Consider the following 19168-nt stretch of genomic DNA (forward strand, 5'->3'; position numbering starts at 1 on the left):
CGGCTCTTGGCCGCCAGTGCAGTTATAAATATATTAAAAGTCGGTTAACTTCCTGCGCTTCCCTGCATTAATTCTTCCAGCTGAAATTTTCCTGACTTTTTTTTTCCCTTTCATTTTATTAGGTTCATAAAACTTGGTTTTCAGCATTTGGCTGCCCCGGGAGAGCAATTCGTCCAATCCATCAAGTGCCTAACGGCCGTGGCGCTCGCGGCACATCCATTCCAGAAGCCGTCTGCGTCTCGGGAAGGTGAGCTGCTCGCACTGTATATTTTGTCTGTTCGTTTCCCAGATTCTCTCGCCAGCTCACTGTCACTGTTCAGAATTTATACGAGGCCGGCGGCACCGCAGTGTAAACCCCTCTGCGGTGCACCCCTCCCTCTCCCACCCTCCACGCACCCCACACACGCCATGCTGGAAAAGAAAGTTTCTGTAATAAAACGAAAGAGAAATGTGTCTATGCTAGCACTTTAGAACATTCCAGCAAAAGGGCTGTGGGAAATGTCTCTGCTTCAGTTAAAGAGGGAAGCTCTGTAAGAACGGGGTAAAACCGGCTGAAGAAAAAAGGCCATTCGCAGGAAGAAACAGTCTGCTATTTTAAAAGAACAGCTGGGATTAAAAATAAAATGCGCCTCTGTCTGTGTATGTGCGCAGTCTCTAAATTATTTTTATAAAATGTCGCCTTGGTTTATTTTGGCCAAATTGCTTGCTCTCTTTTCTTTTTTTTTTTGGTGTTTCAGGAAAAGACCAGTGAAAGAGAAAAGGAGGTGCCGCTTGCCTTCCGAGCGAAGAGACTGTGCTTTTCTCCTGGAACACACCCCTCTTTTTGTGCAGGCTGTTGAGGTCCTGCCTGGTCCAGGCTGGGGCCGTGTTTGTCTCAGTGTGGTTGGAAAACTGGAATCTGAGCAGGGCAAAATCTGAACCCACATATCAGCCGAGCCTACGATCAGAGGCCGGAAATGGAGGGGGGAGGGTAGGGGAAGAGTTGGGGGCCACTGGGCCAGAGGCCACCTGATGTTCCACACAGCAGCCAGGGCTCGCCAGCAACTCTCCTCCTCGCCCGGCTTCCTCTTCTCCTGTCCGAGCCTCCAGAAAGGGCCTGGCCTTAATCGATCGCGTTCTACCCGGGCAGGCGTGATCTCCGACCACTTCCTACACACAGCGGCTCTTTCGGAGAACCTTCTCTTTGCTTCCTTCTGGCCTCCCGCCTCGAGCGCGGAGTGAGAGCTGTGTTTCCTCCGCAGCAAGCGCTTGGTAAGCTCCCGGGGTGAGTCTCCCTAGAAACCCTCCGGTGCTACCTTCTACATTTTATTACTCACCTGGCCCGGATGCCAGGTAGAAGGCCCTGTCCGAACAACTGGCTGGGATCTGGGAGAGGTTCTCGGCAAACCTGGGGTGCCCAGATGGGGGGTGCCCCTGGCCAGGCTGCGGGAGATGGCAGTCGTCGTCTCCCTCCTGCTGTGTCCTTGCGCTGCGTGTGCACGGGGGCTTCTGGGGAGTGTCTGCGGCTGAGGAGGGCCGATGGTGGCCATGGCCCGGTGGGCACTGCTCTCCGCCTTCAAACGGTGCCTGGGCTGCACGGGTGATTTGCAGGGCGCCTGGTCACGCTCGGGGGTTCTAGTGCCAGCATTGATCTTTGGACCACATGGACACGGGGGCTCATTCACGGGGCCCTGACACCAGCCAGCACCCCTTTCTTTGGCACAGAGAAGGTACCACTCGAAATGCTCTGCCCTCAGCACGACCTCCGGTTCTGCACACGCCAGGAGGGGCTGCTTTGCCCGCACACAGGCGCGTGTCTCGGTAGGTCAGAGGCCTTTGTGGCCGTGGCATGGTGGCTCAGAGCCCCCGAGGAGCCGCTTTGATGTGGCTCCGAGCAAGTGGCCGCGTCGTGCCCCTCGGGGCTCCTCGCCCGCCACGCTCGGCCGAGGTCCCGGGAGTGTGGCTCCCGGGCAGGGTTTCCCACAAGAGATGGCGCCCTCCCCAGCCCGGCCCGCCTGCTGCGCGCTCACTACGCGGGACCGTTTTCTGAAGGTGTGCTTGGAGGGGTTTTCGTTTTGCTTTGTTTTCCCCACTCGACATTCTGGAACAAAGTAGCCCATTTGTTTTCAGGCGGTCAGTGGAGTCGCAAGCCCGATGTGTGGAGGGAGCGGGGACTTTATCCTCACAGCTTTACGGCTCTCCCCTTCGCCCCACGCACCGAGGCCCTGCGCTCTACCCAGGCCCTCCCACCCGCGCCCGCCCCCCAGCCCACGGGCGCCCGCTCCCCTTACGCAGGGCAAACCGAAAGGCGCTTCCTGCCTGGGTCCTCTGTTTGTTTAAACCCACCGGGTGTTGGTCCTGGGGACACGCAAGAGAACGGAGGGAAGCGGGATTCTCTGCCGGCTTCTGATCAAAGAGGTGACTTCAAAAAACCTCGAGGTGGATTTCTGAAGGACAGTGTTACACACGATCTGCTGTGTTTCTGAACTTCACTGTGTAGTTGCCTTGGGGGTTTTCTCCCCCCTTTCTGATCTCAGGGAGAAAATGCTCACACAAACCCGTCCCGTTCCCCAGACACTGCCGGGCAGGCCTCTTCCCCCAGATCCCCCGGCCGAGGGGACAAGGCCGGGTCCGCGTCTACCAGCAGGGCCCGCCGAGGGCAGCCCGGCGCAGGGTCTGAATTCTCTGCTGCAAACGCTCTCGTGCTTCCGGGGGAGTTCAAAGTGAAGGCGCATCCCACCCGTGCTAAAACGCAGACATTTCAGACCCCAGGCCCCAGAAGCTCCCAGGGGCTGCCCAAGCTCCACGGAGCTTACTTTCCACCCCGACACCCCGGCTTTGGCGCAAATGCAAATAAAAAGCGTTTAAAACGGTTAACGTTTCCTGCTATGGAAGGCGTCCGTGAGGGGTAGGGGACGCTGAGCTTGCAAGGGTGTTTTCCTTGGAAAACTCATTTCAGAGCTGCGGCAGGAACTCAGACCGTAGGACACAGCCGATTCCGACGGTGGCGACAGGCCGCCATCTGTGGCTCTTTATCTTCCGTGGACGTGGGAGAGCGAATGTCCCGAAGCAGAACTTAGACCGTCCTGGAAAAAAAATGAAACTCTGCTGTCCTTCCTCCCCTTTGCCCACTTTCTTTTCCATTATGGAAAAAAATGCATTTGGTGTGTTAATTTGTTGTGCTTCCTCTATCACAGTATAGCGTTTTCGCCGGCTTCCTGGCCCTTCACTCCTGAGTCTGCCGGGGACAGCCACGTTGCCTCTCTCCATCACGATGAGGACGTGGCCAGCAGCGGATCCGGCCCCGCGGCCCCGGGAAATCGTGAGTGCTCGGCGGCGGCGTTGCTCCTTCTTGGCCCCTCTGTGACATCCCCTTTCTTTCGCTTGCAGCGAATTCTCTCGACAGGAGCTCCCTGCCAGGCCTCGCTTCACCCTCCGCCTTTGGGGAGAGAGACTGTAATTTTTACACAAACATCGGCTAAGAAGGGGAGGGGACTGCGCTCACCGACGGCGGGGACTTCGGTGGTCATTGTAGGACTTTGGGAGGTGGGGAAGGTGCACAGCAGCAGGCTACTTTATTTCAGGGTCTGGCGGCGAGCCCCTCCTGAATTTACCTAATGAAATTAATTAAAAAATTTTTCATTTTCTCATTTCATTCCAGCAGAAAATGAGTTTGCCTTTATAATGTCCAGATCTTTCAAACTCTACTGAGTGAGAAATTAAGTTACAGAATGGAACTACTTTGGCATCAACATCTATGGGAAACAAAGTAATCTGTGACTGTAATACAATAGCAAGCCTGGCCGTAGGGTCCTAGGACACTTAAAACAATTCTTTTTACGATGTGCAATAAAGGAAAATAAGATTCCATGAAAAACATTTCTGTTTTAAAATGGATGGCTTGTGCTATATAATACATTTAATTGTAATTTCTATTTGTCAACTGTAAATTGTCTTGTAAAAAATATCCGGAACCTCTTGTCAAATGTTGGGAGGATCATAAAGAAAGTGTATTTTAATATTCTAGCCCAAAATAGACTTATTTCCTTTCCATGAAACCATTCCCCAACTAGTATGGAAAATTGTAAGCCAATAGTCTTTTCATGAAAAGAATGTCCTAGCTTTAATTACTAAGAGAAAGCAATTAATACTTGGATTTCAAAGCAAATCCAGTGATCAATTTGAGGCAGGAAGGAGGAAGGCAAGACAGTTATTTGAAGAAAAAATCCAGAAATTGACGTCGGGCAGATGTATGATCGGAGCATGATTCCATTTATACAGAAAGGCTCCGTAAACTTCAAAAACGAAAGTTGTTTTGCTTATGTGCCTGGAAAAAAAAAAGAGTTTAGAATAATATTTGAGTTACCCGAGTTTTGTGCTTTGTGTTCACGAAAACTTGTAAGGGTCCAGAGTGATTGAAGAGCCTCAAAGGAGGGGAGCAGCTCTCGCTCCGTGTCCCTGCCGCCTCCGGCACGCCTAGAAAGTGTAGGGACAAAAAGGTGGGAGCTGACGAAAGGAAAAAAACACAACTTCACTCCAGAACTTTATAACTAATAGAAAACTCTTAGAAATTAAAAATAGTGTTTTTCTTACTTTTTTCCCCTTCCCCTTGGTGGCGGGGAGGGGCCGCAGGGGGTGCAGCGTGGACGAAGCCTGCGTTCAAAATGGCAGCACACTGAGGGGTGCAGAGAGGGTCTGGCTGTTCCTTTTTGCTCTGGATTGGGGTGTTTTGTTCTTCTCCTCCTGCCCCTGAGACGGTGGCGTTGTGGCTCTCTTCTTTTCTCAGGCTCTTTTGGATTGCCTTACGTGGAAACCCTGCCCCTCTCTTTGTCCAGTAGATGGCGATGTTACCGTAAGGTGGGCAGGGGTGGGGGTGGGGCAGCGGCAGGAGGTCCTGGGGTCGCCCTTCGGCTCTCCCCGAGGGTGTCCTGACCCGAGGATGAAAGCAGGTTTGATGCCTCCTCTGAAAAGCGCCCAGCGGTCAAGGAGCAGTGGAGCCTTCACGCCAAATGTTCATCTCCAAAGTTCTCACCGTCCCGAAATGGTCTGAGAGCGCCCAGCTAGAATTCAGAGAAAAGACTCCATGGAAATGGCCAAGATAAAAACGGAAAGAAATTTAGCAGCTATTTCAATAGTTGATCAGTTGCATTTCTCTGTTTTAAGGATTAAAAGGCACGTTCATCTTTCTGCTGTCAGAATAGGTGAGAGCGCACATTTTACGGGCTTGCCCAGGAGTTTATATCCATCAGATTGGTCAAGTAAAAGCAGGCATAAATAGCTGAGGATGTGAGCTCACCTTCTCAGAAAGTGGTTTTCCTTTTAAAGTGACGGTGAGTGGAATATCTTCCCTGGATGTTATTATTTCATTAATCAGCACCTGCTAACATGTATTGCCAACTTCTTGGGAACTTTTAAATCTTGATCTACCATGAATGATTCCAGGATAAGCTTCTTGCTCCTCCTCTCCCATTGGGAAACATTTCTGCTCTATTTTAAAAACCAACAAACAAGCGTTTTCCTGTCCTCACCTCTTGCTAGCAAGAATTTATACCCTGAGCAATGTTGAGCACATTCTTCACCATATTTAATGCTCAAACTCAAATGCCTTTCATTTTCGGATGATTTCAAAGTTTTGATTCTTTGTGGGACAACAAGATTCCTTAATTTGTTTTATGTATTAATTTGCCATATATATATTTTTAACTTACAAAGAAATAGTGTGCATGCTGGCAGCTATTTTAAACAAATTTAGATTCAACAATAGCAACCAAAATAAGTAATTCTTGTCCTAATAAAGATTAGACCACTTGTTCTTCAATAAAAAAAGACAGGGGTGGGGGTTGGGGGGGAGGGATTCATTTGACTGCAAATGTGAACTGCTATTTAAAGACATAGAAATATGTAAATGTAGAGCAGTATAATGACTTCATCATGCCTGGTAGTAATTAATCATGCACGTTCTTTAAAAATTTAATTGAATGACACGCTCGTTTTTATAGCTGTATGTATTTACAAATTGTACAAGTCGCCCACTATTCGTAGCTCAAGTCTGTGTAGTAATAAAATGATCGCACAAAAAACCAGCTGTTTAAATAAATTCTGTTTTGCTTTAAAGATTTTGCCCTTTGGGGAGAAAGTCGTTTAAGCATTGAGTGGCAGTAACCACTGAACAATAGTTAAAATGAAAATAAATCTCCCTGAAACTTAGTTCTAATTTTCTTGAGCAAGATAGGAACGCACAAAAAATAAACATCATTTACTGAAACACATTTGTATCAAGTGAACCTTTGTAAGATGATACGGAGAAAATATGAACTTCTATGTCCCAAAGTACTCTGGTTCACTAGCAGAACAGAGAGAGCTATTCGATCCATAGAAACTGAAGAAAATAAAATTAGGGACTCTGGCAAGAGACCCCTTTGGATCTGTGCAGGCGATTGTATTAGAATTAACACAAAAAATGTGTGTCACTTGGCACCTCGGCTTAAGGGATAATTTAATTACACCACCTATTAGTGTTGACTTAGGTTTCGGCTTCGGCCAGCCTCCTTACGGTCTTGTTTATTTCCAGAAATCACATTTGTGACAGCTCTAATAGGCCATTCAGCAGCAAAGATTCTGAGAAAGGAAAGCACTTTCAGACTTCAGGTGCCTGAATAAACTGGTTTGGGGCAAGCTTTAAAACAAACAAACAAAAATGTGCATTCGGTCAGTCTGTTTGACTGACTTCTACCTAGGCTGTTTTTATGTTTCAATTTGCCAACGAAACCGATAGGACCTCAGCGCATGCGAAAGCCATCGCTCCTTCTGGCATTTTTTACTTTTGAAGGGTGGAGGGGGACAGGCCCCCTTTCACGGGGGGGCGCGGGCCACGTCCGGTTGCGCCTTCTTTCGGATTCCGGGACCCGTGTTTGTGAGCTCGCCCCTTTCGCTTTTTGAGAAAGTCCTGCCTGATCTGTGCGAAGAAGGCGGGACGGCCGCCGTGCCTCTCGAGGAGCTGACTGCCCCCCGAGGGCTCAGCACTGCAGCTGGTTAAAAGGCAGTGGAAAAGAGGAAAACACGCGAACCCCGCGAAGACTCGCTTGGCAGCCCGCGCGGGCCCTGGCGCCGCCTGCCCCTGCCCGTGAAATCCCCCTGGGGGGCGGTGGGCAGCCCCGGGCCCCGCTGAAGGGTCAGCTAACGCGTTTAAGCTGCGTGTCGGGGAGAGAGGCCGGGTCCTTCATGCAAACCACCCAGGAGCTCAAAGCCCTGCCTCTCCAACCCCTTCTTGCGCAAGGTCTTCTGAGCCAGGTGGAGAGGGGAGCGCGGGGGAGCCTGCCGCGGCGCGGCAGCTGCGTGGGCCCCGCGGTCCCGGCTGCGGGGAGCAGGGCCCCGGGGCCGCCGTCGAGGCCTCCTGGATGCAGAAGGCCCCGAGGTCCCCATAGGGGCTTTTGGGGTCGCAGAGCTCAGCGCTTGCGGCCACGCCCTCCGCCACGCCTGGACGTGCCTCCCCGCTGCCTGTGATTACGGGCCCTGCGCTCTCCCCGGGGCCCGCTCGTGCCTGCTTGGTCCTTAGGCTTTTAGTTTGCAGGTTGCCCGCGCCCCGACTGCTGAACGCGCCTCCGTGATCGCCCGCCCCGGGACCCCGAGCCGCGCCCCCGTAGAGCGCAGGCCGGCCGGGCGGTGCCGGGGCTCCGACGATCCCACGAGGAAGGGCTTCTCGTCACCCCCATTTTACACGCGAGGAAACCGAGTGCCTGGAGGCCGAGGGGTGAGGAGTGGGCTTGAATGGCGCAGCCACGGCCCCCTGGAGATTTCTGGGTAACCGTTTATTGAGTGGACAGTGGCTTTGAGAGGCATTGGGTGTAGCACCCGGAGCCGGGTGGATTTGGGTCAAAACTGGGTGACCTCAGACGAGCCCTTATGCTTCTGAGCCTCAGTTTCCCCCTACAGGAAATGGGGCTAGGGGATCTTTCTTTCTGGTTGTTTGGAGCAGGCTTGGCCGGGCCAGTCCTGGAAGCCCAGAGGTCAAGGGGGAGGGGCCGCCGGGTGGGAGCGCTGCACCCCCACTCAGGCAGCGCCGGTGAGTCTTGACCGTGCCAGATCTCGGTTTTCTGTCCTGTGGAGCAGAGCTAATTTCAGTTCCTGCTTCGCAGGCCCCCCTAGAAGCAGAGGCTGGCACGTGGGAGCTGAGTGGGCGTCAGCCGCGCTGCCCTGGAAAGGCCAGCCCATGCCCTCGGGGCATTTAGGGGCCAGGCCAAGTGGGGGGTCCCTCCTCCGGCTGAGCGCGTCCCCGAGGGAGTCGCCCTCCCCCTTCCCGGCTCTCCCGGAGAGACCCCGGGCTCCCAGGCATGGGGCCTCCCTTCCCTGGGATGCAGCATCGGGCACTGGGAAAGGTGGGAGCTGGAGGAGGGGGGGCGCTGGGGTGTCCTTCTCCCCCCGGGGCGGGGTGGACTGGCTCCAGCTCTCACCGGATAGCCCCCCAGGGCCCCTGGCTCCGCCGCCTCCTCCCTGCGCCCCCCAGGCGTGTAGGCCCTGCTGAGACCTGCTGCCGGCCTCTGAGCCTGCCCCCTGCTTGCCTTGGTCGGCTCTAGCTGCCCACACGGGCTCCAACCCCAAGGGGCAGGGCCTTGGCGCCGGCCCCTGGTGTGGCTCCCGCGTGCCCACTGCCTTGTGCCGCAACTTCCTGTTTCCGGGAGGGGAAACTGGCCTGGCAGGAGCCTGGCCTCCGGGACCTCGGAGCTGCTTGCAGAAGCCACGGCTCTCCCTGCTCCTACCCCACCGGTCACAGCCCGACAGAGGCTGGGACAGTGTGAGGCTTTCGGTGGATCCCAAACAGGGCTGTGTTGGTGCAGCTAACCCATTCGCGTGGAGGGGGCCCTCTGGATTGAATCCAGCTTGGGGGGCTTTGGTGGGTTGGCTTCCGCGAGGCGTGACCCAGGGTGGGTCTCGGTCCTTTGCTGAAGCCCTTTACGCACGGAGGGCTGGACCCAGAGACACACAGAGAAAAGGCTGCTTGGGTGGGGAGAGGGGGGAGAAGGGCCCGGGGCTCCGAGAGGAACCCGCGGGGAGGGGGCCACAGGTGGAGCAGCCGGAGGCCGAAGCAGCAGACCCGGGAGAGAAGCAGGGGCCTCCGTGGCCTCGCCACGTGGCAGGGGTCCAGGATCCCAGCAGCTGACCTCTGGGGGGGCAGCATCTCTGACGATACCTTGACTTGGACATTTTCACAGCCTTGGAACCGCAAGCTTTTGACTTAATGAATTGCCCTCGCATAAGCGGACCCGTTTCTGCTACACTGCTCCCAGCGGCTTTGAGCCAACACAACAGTTGCCAAGTCCCGTGAATCCCAACACGTTCTTGAATCTGACTCTCAGAGCAGCCCCTGGCTTCCTCTCCCGCGTGGGTGGACACAGGAGGGGCCTCAGTCCTCGCCCCTCCCTGCCTGAGCCCGTCGTGGGCCTCTGCAGCCCCTTCTGCCGGGGGGCCGAGGAGGTTTCCCTGCCCTTGTCCCTGAGCTTGGCCCGTCATGTGCTTTGACCCCTGGGATGTCAGCGGGTGTCGCTCAAGCCCAGCTGGACAGAACCCTTTCACGTTTATTTCCACGGTGGCTATTGCACGGAGCAAGGCCTGGGCTGGCCCGAGGGAGGACGAGTGGCGAGCAAAGCGGAGCCAGCCCCTGACTCGGCCCAGCGCAGCGCACCCTGCGCAGTGGGCGAGGAGGAGCCCAGCCCAGCCGGCAGGGACACGCTGACCTCCCCAGACGTGTGGGCAGCAAACGCTCTCGCTGTGTGCTCCTCAGATTTGTGCTTTGACTATGAGTATTACATGGGGACAGTTAATGGCCACATCGTCCCAGGCGGTGGCCAGGGCCCCTGAGAACACCTCCGAGGCCGGAAGGCCGTGGAATACTGGGCGGAAAGCAAGGTCGGAGGAGCCCGGTAGCCTTAGAGAGAGTCCTGGGGAAAGCCACTTTATTTTCAGGTTTGTCATCTGTAAAATGGGGACAGCAAGGGGACCTATCTCCCCGGGGGCTGTAAGGAGGTGACGCTGTGGCTAAAGCAGCTGTCATCGGAAGCCGAGTAGATGACAAGGTCATTGCTAAAGCATCCGGGGCTGGCGCTTGCCCTCCTCCCTCCGCCCCCGACACGTGCCCCCGAGAGTCCAGCCACCCCGCGGCCCGCTGGCCCTCGACACGCCTGCTCCCGGCCCAGCGCCTCTGCTGCGCTGCCCTTCTCCCCAGCGCCGTCCCGACCCCCGGGGGGCTCCTCTGCTCTTCAAGGCCGCCCAAGCGCGGTGAGGAACCGAGGGTGGTGGCCCGAGTCGCTCCAGGCCTGCCTGCCCGTCCTGCCTGCTGTGCCCTTCCCCTAGTTTTGGGGTTGCTCGGGCTGGCCGTCTCCAGGATGGGGTGCAGGCATTTGCTTGCATCACCTGGGACCAGGGGTAAAGTGCTCGCTGCCCCGTTTCCCCGAGACGCACGAGGTGAGGCCTTGATGGTGGGCTATGAGAAACACCGCCAGGGTCAGCTCTTCCAGACGAGGACCCCGAAGCAGCCCTGTGTGTTCAGGGGGCAGCCAGTCCCGGGAGAGCACCTACTCTGCGCCAGGCACGCGGCTGATGCTGGCTGACCTACTCTGCGCCAGGCACGCGGCTGATGCTGGCTGACCTGCTCTGTGCCAGACACGAGGCTGATTCCGGTTGACCTACTCTGCGCCAGGCACAAGGCTGATTCCGGTTGACCTAGTCTGTGCCAGGCACGCGGCTGACATATCCCGCGGCAGGCACGAGGCTGATTCTGGTTGACCTACTCTGCGCCAGGCTCGCGGCTGACGCCGGCCGTCGGCTGTGAACAACGCGGACGAGGGCCGCGCGCCATGGCTCCCACGCTAAGGCCTGGGCGTCGGCGATTCTGCAGAAGTACTTGACGGGCCAGTGGGCCGGGCTCGCGTCGAGGGCGCAGGGATGGCTCTCCAAGGACGCGGCGCCTGAACAGAGACGAGGAGGGGCGGCGGAGCGGCCTGGCGCGGCGCAGGGGTGCGTGGGACCACCCAGAGGGCCAGGATGGGGACGGTGGGCTGTGGGGACGTGTGGCCGGAGCGGCCGGCCGAGGCCCTGCTGGACAGGGACAGGGGACTGTGCTTTCTCCACGGCAGCCCCCCCTGCCCCGCTGAGGTCGGGGGACGTGCGGGGAGGAGCGTGACACCTGATGTGGCTGACCCCAGGTGAGCGGGCGTGGGCGGCCCCCGCCCTCAGTGGCGTCTGTGTCCGTCACCGCGTGGAAGGAGCTGCGCGCTGGCGGGGCCCTGCGGTCTCCAGGTCACACTGCTCAGGCCTGGGAGACCCATCTGGCCAGGCAGACTTCCTGGCAACGTCCCACGGAGCAGCCCCCTCAGTGCCCAGAGGAGAGAGACGGGGCCGCAGTGGGGGGCACCCTACCCACGGCCCCTGATGGGGGGGCGGAAGGCGGCCCCCGGCCCTGCTGGAGGCAGCTGGGCAGCTGCTCCCCGAGACTGCTGGATTCAGCCTCCTCCGTGTCCACGCCTCCAAGGACGGGGCGGGCATCCTGGTCCTCGGACACAGTGACAGCGATGGGGTTGGTTGCGAAGAGCAGATGCTGGCAGGGGGTGGGCGCAGCAGGGTGGCGCTCGGCCGGAGCGGGCTTTGCGTGGCCCCCGTCTCGGGAGGACTCGCCCCCCAGGAGGACGCAGAGGGAAGGGCCCTGCCGGGGGCGCTGCACTATCGTTCCGGAGGGGACCCCGGAACTTGCAGCCCATTGGCCAGATGTGGCCACTCTCAGCAGTAGAGGAGCCTGGCAGCCTGATGCCTGCAGCCGGCTCGTGCCCGAGCCGAGGAAGTCAGAGTCCTGTAAAGCCGGGGTGGCAGAGGGGCTGCGCGGCCTCCCTTCAGCTCGGTAGTTTCCTCTAAGACTGTCGACTCGCAGCGCGGGGCTCGAGGCCCGGGAGCCAAGTGGGGGTTTGCCGCAGCCTTGCGGGGGCACGACAGGCCCGGGGCCCAGCGCCGGGGCATCTGTCCAGCGGGCGCAGACGTGGGCACGCCTGGGGGGTGGCTCCCTGGGAGCTGCCGGCTCTTGCCTGGGGGGCTGCTCCAGCCACTGGGGGTCCCCTCGCCCCCACCCCAGTTCCTGCCCCCACGCTTCTCCCGGGTCCCCGGCAGGTTGGGGGCTTTTCTGTAAGCCAGCCTCCAGAGCTCAGGGGCTTGTCCTGGAGGGGCCTCGCTTTGCTTCTGCGGGCAGCCCTGTGTGGCCTGCGGGCAGCAGGGGTGGCCGGCAGGGCCTGCGGGAGGTGCCCAGAGCCCGGGCCCCCGCGGAGCCACCCGCAGTGCACCCCCTCACATCCCAGCATCCCAGGAGAGGCCCTCAGCCCCCCGAGGTCTAGGTTTCCTGCAGAGCGAGCAGCACAAGACCCCGTGGGGCCCGGTGAGGACCGAGTGGGGAAGGCCGGGCACGGCGCCTCGCCCGCAGAGGGGCAGGGGTACCCCTGTATTAGGGTTCTCCAGGGAAACAGTCAACAAGGGGCATCTGTCGATAGTAAGAGGTTTATCAGAGTCTTGCACGCAGCCGTGGGGAGGCACAAGGCCAGGGTCTGCGGGCAGCCTGCACACCAGGGGCTCCAAGGAAAGTCCAGTGAAGGTTCTCGACGAGTTCTGGGAGACGCTGGCTGTCCAAAGACGAGCTGGGAAATTCTCTCTCAATGCTGGAATCACTCCCCCTTTTCAGGCATTCAGCTGATTGAGTTAAGGATCACTCACTGCTGATGGCAATCTCCCTGACTGATGTAATTATAACCAGCTAGCTATGATTTACCACTGCAGGAAAGTCAATGGTGACTCAAGTCCATAAATGTCCTTGTATTACAGTTAGTCCAGTGCTTGTTGGACCAAACAGCTGTGCACAGTTACCAGGCCGAGTTGACACAGTAGCCTAACCATCACAGCACCACAGCAGCTCACACCCGGGCGTGGGCCCTTGGGCGCCACGACGCACCTACGAGCCTTGGCCGTTGTCACCATAGCAGCCCACACCCCTAGTGGGAAGAGGGTGCTTCCCTCAGGGTGCATCGCCGGGCCAAGGAGCCGTGTGTGTTAAATATCACTGCTACTTAGTGACCACTGACCACTTCCTGCCGGCCTTTGCTGAGCCTTTCCCTGGGGCCGCCTGCTGGATGAGGAACTTGCTGTCGGCTCTGAGAGGTGGGATGTCCTCATTCCCGTGGTGCAGCCGAGGGAACTGGGGGTGAGCAAGGTCATGGCAAGGTCGCATGCAGGACGGCCGCTGAGCCAGAGCTCAAGCTCGGGTCAGCTCTGGCCCAAGCCCCTATGTCCTCCAGCCGGGGAGAGGTCAGCGGATGCGCACTTGCGCCAGGGCTGGACCTTGGCGGGCAACCCGGTGCCGGGGCCCTGCCCGCGGGGAGCTCAGAGTCCAGGGGGGAGGGTGGACGCTGAACCAAGGGCAGGTGGCCAGGTGTGCAGGGGCGGGGAGGACGGGTGCTGGGTGGGCGGGGGGGACTGGACGCTCGGCCACTGCACTCCTCCCTGCCCTCCCGGGCGGCACCTGCTGGACGGCGTCTCTGGGAGTCTCCTGTCACCTCTGGGGGGACGGCCCCCCTGGATCAATATAGTCATTGATCCAAGAGTTGACCCATCAGACGAAGGGGAGAACTTAGGTTTCTTGGGTGGGGCAGGAGTGTCCTGTCCCTCCAGGCGGATGTGAGAAAAGGAAGCCTGTTCCGAGCCTGCTGCCGGCAGCCCCGTGGATGGTGAGAGCCAGAGGGCAAAGCCGGTGCAGAGGGGAGGGCAGAGATGCAAGTCTTCTAGAGCTCACGGGCAGCGCCCTGATCGCACCACACCTGCAGCCCACCCCACTGCTGGTTTCTTGTTATGTGGGACAATGGTTTTCTTTAGTGCTTTAGACCTTTTGAGGTTAGGGTCCTTGTTTCTTCCAGCCAAGAGCACCATAACAAATATACCACTATGCGTGTTTGAAAATCTTTTTTATTAGAGACATTGTGAACTTACAAGAGAGCCATGCTTAAAGCTCAGAATTCCCGTTCGACACGCTTTACGTTGCTGAGGAACATGTTATGGATTAGGAGAGAAGGTAGCCAGACTGTCACCACCAACGATGGCCAATCGTGTACACAGGGCGCATTTCCCCCACACCCGCCATGGGGAACACAGCACCTTCCTTGACAGTGAGGCGAGATGCTCCAGTGTCGCTGTTAACTGTCGTCTCGAAGTTACACTAATTGTGTTTTTCCCACCCGTCTCCATTTCCTCACCATGCTGTAATAGTGACGTACATTTTGGCTCAACAGACTGTGTCCGCCTACCACATGGGAGGTCCAGGGCCTCCTGAACCATGTGGAGCTGGCCCACGTGCAGTGCTGATGCGCGCAAGGAGTGCCCTGCCACGCAGGGGTGTCCCCGCCTAAGGGACCCCCATATGCAAGGAGTGCGCCCCACAATGAACTGCTCTGCGTGAAAAAAGCACAGCCTGCCCAGGAGTGGAGCCGCACACACGGAGAGCTGATGCAGCAAGATGATGCAACAAAAAGAGACACAGATTCCCGGTGCCACTGACAAGAATACAAGTGGACACAGAAGAACACAAAGCGAATGGACACAGAACAGACAACCGGGGCGGGGGGAGAGAAATAAATAAATAAATAAATAAATAAATTAAATAAATAAATAAATAAATAAATCTTTTTTAAAAACCCCAAAACATTCTTTCTCCGTGCTTTTAACCACGATTCTCGTCCACCTCTGAGCTCCCCGTCAGTGCCTAGATTATCCTCTACTTTCTTTCCATTGGCATTACGTCCCTGGATGCCCCCTTCAGCCTCCATTCCGCTTCTAAGTGAGCCCGGCTCGCTCCCGCGTGCTCCCGTCCCGCCCTTTCCGCACGTTTGCCGTCAGGCCGACTGAAAACTCTCCGTCCACTGAGCTCCAGGCCACGCCTCTGCCCCAGCCCCTCCCCTGGTGGCCCGGGCCCGGTTTTGACTCCACGTAAACACACGACCGTCCTTTCCGCTTCCACGTATCGTCAGCTGTTTTTGAGAAATGCCCTTCTGATGGAGCACCCTTCCCGGAACGAGGCTCCCCCTGGCGTCCTGGGTGGGGCCATCTCCCCTGGAGCCAGGCCCCGAGCTGACCCGGGGCTGCCCAGAGAGGACCCTGCGGCGCCCAGGGCCTCGGCGCCCAGGGCTTGCGGCCACGCTGGCTGCCCCGAGCATAAGGCCGTCCCCGAGGGGCCTCGGCGCCCGCACCCCGCGCAGCGCGACGGGGACGTCCTGCCCTGCTGGGCTCGAGAAGAGGCCCCGGGTCCGAGCCTCCCGTGGCGGAGCCGGAGCTGCAGGCGCCTCGTGGCCGTGGCCGACGTGGGCTTGCCATTCGCTCTTCGTCTCCTGTTTTCTCCTCCTAGATAATCACGAGTCCTAAACGCTCCAGCCCCTCAGCCCCCGGTTCTCACTGTGGTCTCTTTTGGGGGTCTCAGCTCAATGCCTTTGACGTCCCGGGAGATAATGAGAGAAACCAGCGTGTCTCGCTGGGGAGCGGAGGCTCGGGAGGACGCGGGCCCCACAGAAGGCCTTTCGCGCTGGGCGGCGGCAGGGACAGTGCTGCGTGGCCCCACAAAACCCATCTGCCACGGCTCTGCTGGCGTGAGAGCCCGGAAAACTCCGCAGAATCCCGGGGACCGGGTCTGACGCCGCCCTCCCCCCGTCCAGCGGCGGCTGCTCTTTCTCTGGGCTGACGTCTTCCTCCCGCTCCAGGCCTCCTCAAGCTGTTTCTTGCTCCTGTTGCCTTCACTTACCCTCCTGGTATCGGCTCCCAGGTGTCCTTTGGGGCATCTGACTCAGGGCTGGCCAAGCAGGACTTCTCATGCCTCGGTTATTTCAGGGACGGCCACGTGGCCCAGTCGGAGCTGGTGAGAGGCTTAGCAGAGACCGTTACGAACACAGCATCTCTTGGGCCAAGATTGTTCACCGTGAGGTTGACGCGAGCCTGGGCTGTTGGAGTTGATCACAGAGAGCCAGGGAACGGAGGAAGCACAAGGCACCACGAAGGCAAGCGGAGCAGAGAAGCACTGCAGCTCCTGGAGCAAGCTGTTCCTGACGCCCCAGGCCGCCAGCATTTGCTGTCACATAACGAGGAAGTTACTTGTTTCTACCTAAGCCAGTCGGGTTTGGGTTTTCTAGTGCTTGTGGTAAGAAGTGTTCTAGCTTGGACGTGTCCCTTGGTGACAGATTCCTGGGCCTGGCACAGAGGCTGGCAGGTGGGGGACAGTCCATGACTGACGCCCCGTCCTTCCCACTCAATTACGAGCTCATCCACCCACCAGCGCAGGCAGTCCCGACGGCTCACCACAGCCCGTCCGGGAAATGCAGTTGTAACGTGAGCGATAAAGAAGGTGAGGAATCCGCATTACATACCGCAGCAAACGCGCCCTCCTGAGAAGGCTGCGCATCCCTGAGCTCAGACTGATGGCGAAGAGCCTGGCCTCCAAGTGGGCGCAAGGAGCCCAATCCTGCGTCTCCGCTTAAATGGGGAACAGCTTCGCCTCATCCGACAAAGTGGGCGATCCTGGGCACAGCTGCTATCCCGTCCACAGCTGCCGTGGGTGGCCGTGATGTTGAACCAAGCTAGCTCTTCTGTTGATGGTGCGTAGGCCCACTTGATGATTCAATAAACTTTAAAAATAAATTTTTATTCCCCTCCCTCCTTGAGCTTGCTTGCTGTCTGCTGTCTGTGTCCATTCGCTGTGTGTTCTGTGTGTCTGTATTTATTTTTGTTTATCCCCCCTTGCGGCTTGCTTGCAGTCTGCTCTCTGTGTCCGTTGCTGCACGCTCTTCTGTGTTTTTACTTGTCTCCCTCTTTTTTTTTAAGATTTATTTTTTATTCTCGCCTGCCCCAGTTGTCTGCTCTCTGTGTCCATTCGCTGTGTGTTCTTCTGTGACCGCTTCTATCCTTATCAGCGGCACTGGGAATCTGTGTCTCTTTTGGTTGCGTCATCTTGCTGTGTCAGCTCTCCGTGTGTGCGACGCCACTCCTGGGCAGGCTGCACTTTTTTTTGCTCTGGGCGACTCTCCTTACAGGGTGCACTCCTGGCGCGTGGGGCTCCCCTACACGGGGACACCCCTGCGTGGCACGGCACTCCTTGTGCGCATCAGCACTGTGCATGGGCCAGCTCCACATGGGTCAAGGAGGCCCGGGGTTTGAACCGTGGACCTCCCATGTGGTAGGCGGACGCCCTAACCACTGGGCCAAGTCCGTTTCCTTGTCTCCCTTTTTGTTGCGTCACCTTGCTGAGTCAGCTCTCCACGGTGCTTGCGGGCCGGGTGGCTCTCCACGGTGCCTGAGCAGGCGGCTCTCGTGGTATGCGGGCGAGCCTGCCTTCACAAGGAGGCCCCGGGACGCGAACCCAGGGCCATCAAAAGAGTAGACGGGAGCTCATCTGATTGAGCCACAGGATTCAATAAACTTTTAATTAACAATCCATTTCTCTTCTTAGAACACTGAAGGACTCCAGGGCTTCATTTGGATAGAAAAGCCCTAAGGCAGTTGCTCAAGGAACTCTGGCCTTTCGATGCCTTCTTTTCTCAGATTCACTCAAAATCAATATGCAGACCTTGCAGTGCTATAATCAGTGCTCAGTTCACGTTAGCTGGTGATACTGTTTCCTGACCAAAAAAGGAGCTTTCAGATAAACCCCTTTATACCAGGAAAGCAAAAAGTTTCCCAGGACATCCCCAAGCAGTCTTCCTTTTACGTCTGTCTCATGGGTCAGCTCTAGCTGCAAGGGAGGCTGGCAGAGCAGTTCCAGGTTGGCTCAAGAGGCTTCGGGAAAGAGACCCCAGGGTGGGGCCCCTGTTTGTGCCAGGCCCATGGTTACCGCTGGGTGCCGGGGGCAGCTCCTTGATCTCTGTGCCTCGGTTTCCTTGTCTGTGAAGTGGGGGCGTTGGGGCGCTGCTGTGAGTCTGGTTACATGTGAAGCGCTGAGCGTGGTCCCTGGACGCAGAGCCTGCTGGGAAGCGTCTGCGTCTGCTCCTGGGTGATTATTTCACGCACACAGGTGGCATCCCTAGTACTCAGCACTTGGAGTAAAACCAGCCCGATGGTAGAGCCCTGGGGAGCGAGAACGGACCCTGAGCGGCCCAGAGCCGCGTGTCGCCGGGCCGGCCCCGACCCCCCTCTCAGGAAGAGGCTATGAGCCGCCCCTGCCGAGCATGGCCTCCGGCTCCTGCTGGCGCTTCCCCACTGCCGTCCAGCAGCAGAGCTGACGACGGTGCCCGGGTGGCCGGCTGGGAGGCCGGGGGTACCCTCATGGCAGGCTCCCCGCCGGCACTCTCTGGGAAGCCCGGGTGCTTGCCACCTGCAGGCCCAATTTGCAGGCAGGGAGACTGAGGCACGAGCATCCCAGCCCCCGGCCCAGGGCACCCCCGGCCAGAACGCAGTGGTGCTGATGGCGTCAGCCTGCGGGTGACTGTGGGGACCGTGAGCAGCCCCCGGGCCAGTCTGTGGAGCCCCTGACCCATGCCCCCAATCGGGGCCGTCCCCCGGTGGATGGAAGGTGAAGGGGACACGGCCGCGCCGCCGCGCCGGGGCTTCGCTGCCCCTGTTGTTTGTGTGCCGGCCTCTTTCTCACGTTCCCCCCAGCCTGCCACCGGCTGCTCTGTCCCCCGAGGACGGCTGGTGGCGGGAGCCTGGGAACCCGCTCTTATCTCCGGAGAGCAGGATGCGGCCGGTGTCCCCGGCCAGCGTTTCCAGGCACCGTGATGAGCTGGCAGATCGCGGCGGGCGATTGCCTGGCCGCGCTCCGGCCCGCCTTGGGGGGGCCGTGTTTTGTTTCCCAGGCCCCGGGGCCCACGGCCGCCCCGCGCCCTGCTGCTGGCTCTGCTGGGAGGCCCGGCAGGGCCAGCGAGAAATGGCACGGGGTGAATTCCTGCCTCGGCCATTTCCGCCCATTCTTTGAGAGGGCTGGGGGGGGGGGTCCCAGTCCGGGGGTGGGGGGGTGGGGAGGGAGGCGGGGGAGGCGCAGCGCCCTGCACGGCCCCCGGGGGCGCTGTGCAGGCCGGTGGGCCCGGAGCACGGCTTGGTGCCGCCCTAGCCCTATCGAGACCCACTCTGGGCAGACGCTGGCCTGGGCGATGGGGGGACCCGAAGCGGGCCTCTGGCCTGGGGCCTCTGGAGCCTG

General features: G+C 58.4%; 1 long non-coding RNA gene across 1 annotated transcript; it reads left to right on the forward strand.

Moving 5' to 3' along the window:
- Window positions 1–431: 431 nt before the first annotated feature.
- On the forward strand, window positions 432–6244 carry LOC131274287 (uncharacterized). The gene is made up of 2 exons (XR_009181490.2): window positions 432–1251; window positions 3177–6244. It is a non-coding gene; the product is annotated as an uncharacterized lncRNA (long non-coding RNA).
- Window positions 6245–19168: the final 12924 nt, after the last annotated feature.

Source organism: Dasypus novemcinctus, chromosome 18, assembly GCF_030445035.2.
Source record: "Dasypus novemcinctus isolate mDasNov1 chromosome 18, mDasNov1.1.hap2, whole genome shotgun sequence".
Taxonomy (NCBI): domain Eukaryota; kingdom Metazoa; phylum Chordata; class Mammalia; order Cingulata; family Dasypodidae; genus Dasypus; species Dasypus novemcinctus.